Here is a 2,476-nt window from a genome sequence, read left to right as displayed (position 1 = left end):
GTTTATGCTGTCTAACACCTTTGCTAATCTGTGACTAATGTCCATGTGGATGCAGAATCATCAAGTCAGTTTATGGTGTCTTGAAGCAGGTGACAGTAGGTCTACAAATTGCTGAACTTCTATTAAGCTAACATTTCATAAATCCAACATCTACACTTTTACTAATTTGTCAAAGAAACTGAAAGGCTACTAAATTCAACTCTTAATGAATCTGTGAGAGTCGAGATTGTATATGTAATTCTATTTTCTATGTTTGTTATTTTAAAAGAATGCCCAGTAATTTTTGAGAGCCTATATTGCCTAGAGAGAAGTTAATGGAATTTTGTGTAAAATATATCAAATTTATTTTATACTGGCTTCTAATAGATTTTTTCTTTATTTATATTTCAATTGTTAACTCTTTCCTCATTTCTACTCCAAAAACCCTCTATCCTTTGCCCCCTCACCTGTTCACCAACATACCCACTTCTACTTCCAAGTCCTGGCTTTCCCCTACACTGGGGGGATAAAGCTTTCACAGGACCAAGGGCCTCTCCTCCCATTGATGTATGACAAGGCCATCCTTTGCTATATATGCAGCTGGAGCCATGGGTCTATCCATTTGTACACTTTGGTTGGTGGTTTAGTCCCTGGGAGGTCTGGGGATACTTGTTGGTTCATATTGTTGTCCCTCCTATGGAACTGCAAACCTCTTTAGCTCCTTGGGTCCTTTCTCTAGGTTCTCCATTGGGGACCCTGCACTCAGTCCAATGGTTGGCTGACAGCATTCCCCTCTTCTATTTTTCAGGCACTGGCAGAGCCTTTCAGGAGACAGCTATATCAGGATCCCATCAGTAAGCACTTGTTGGTATCCACAATAGTGTTTGTATTTGGTAACTGTGTATGGGATGAATTCCTAGGTGGAGCAGACTCTGGATGGCCTTTCCTGCAGCCCCTGCTCCGTACTTTGTCTCTGTATCTCCTCTAATGGGTATTTTGTTCCTCCTTCTAAGAAGGACTAGACTATTCACACTTTGGTCTTCCTTTTACTTGAGCTTCATGTTATCTGTGAATTGTCTTTTGGGAATTCTGATCTTTTGGCTAATAACCACTTATCAGTGAGTGTTCACCATGTGTGTTGTTTTGTGATTGGGTTACATCACTCAGGGTGATATTTTCTAGTTCCATTCGTTTGCCTAAGAATTTCATGAAATCATTGTTTTTAATAGCTGAATAGTATGCCATTGTGAAAATGAACCACATTTTCTGTATTTATCCTTCTGTTGAGGGACATCTAGGTTCTTTCCATCCTCTGGCAATTACAAATATGGCTGCTATGAACATAGTGAAGCATATGTCCTTATTACATGTCATAGCATCTTCAGATTATATGTTATAGCTGGTTCCTTAGGTAGTACTATGTCCAATTTTCTGAAGAAACACCAGACAGATTTCTAGCATGATTGTACTAGTTTACAATCCTACCAGCAATGGAGGAGTGTTCCTCTTTCTCCACTTTCTAACCAGCATTGGCTGTCATGTGAGATTTTTTTGATCTCAGTCATTCTGACTGTAGGAATCTCAGGAGTGTTTTGATTTGAATTTCCCTGATGACTAAGAATGTTGAACATTTCTTTAGGTGCTTCTCAGCCATTTAGTATTCCTCAGTTGAGAATTAATTTTTTTTATAAAATATTTTCTTTATTTATATTTCAAATATTATCCTCTTTTAGCTCTGTACTCCATCTTAAATAGGATTATTTGGTTCTCTGTAGTCTAACTTTTTGAGTTTTTTACATATATTGGATATTAGCCCTTTATTAGATTGACTTTTAAATATCTAATTTAAGTATGCACATTAGAATATTTGTCAGTTCACAGAGAATCATTCTTCAGAGTAGCCAGTGACTACTGGCAAAGATTCATATTCCTATGGATAATTTACTAATGCTCTGGTATGGTAATGAAATATTCAATAATGAATCTTTCTCTGTCCATAAAATTTAGGAAAAAGATAAAAGAAACAATGTAAGATTCTAAGTAAGTGGTGATTAAGGTAAATATCCTTAATCTGGCAGGTGAGAATTACTTCAAAGATTTTTAAAATAATTTTCACAAGAATCAAAATGTAAGAGCATGTAAAAAGAAATCATCCAGACACATCTAAGTATGTTGTAATATAACAGTTAACATTTCCTGAAGATAGAAAGACAGACAGTTTGTGAATTAGTGTTTCTGTATGTGACTTCATGCTGTTGCATAGTTGCACCTGCCCTTGGGGTTAACTGCTAGAATATATAGGATCAGGAAACTAACCGAATGTAGAACTCCTGTGAAGTCGATCTCCAGACATTGAACTCACCTTGCTTAGGAACTCCTCATGATGGAGCTGCCATTGAGTCAACCTCACTTCTGTAAGTAAATCATCCGGCCCCTGTGCCTCTCTTAGTAAAAGTATTCAGTTCAGTGGTTCTATGATTTTATTATAATTGAATTC

The 2,476-nt window shown here is 36.8% G+C and overlaps 1 protein-coding gene across 1 annotated transcript in view; it reads left to right on the top strand.

The window, feature by feature from the left end:
• LOC116082649 (prolactin-8A6-like) overlaps positions 1–2,476 on the top strand; it is a 12,356-nt gene that overhangs the window by 3,687 nt on the left and 6,193 nt on the right. The gene's annotated exons all lie outside the window — the stretch shown is intronic.

This window comes from Mastomys coucha, unplaced genomic scaffold (assembly GCF_008632895.1).
Source record: "Mastomys coucha isolate ucsf_1 unplaced genomic scaffold, UCSF_Mcou_1 pScaffold7, whole genome shotgun sequence".
Lineage (NCBI taxonomy): Eukaryota > Metazoa > Chordata > Mammalia > Rodentia > Muridae > Mastomys > Mastomys coucha.
This window is presented reverse-complemented; position numbering and strand designations above follow the sequence as displayed.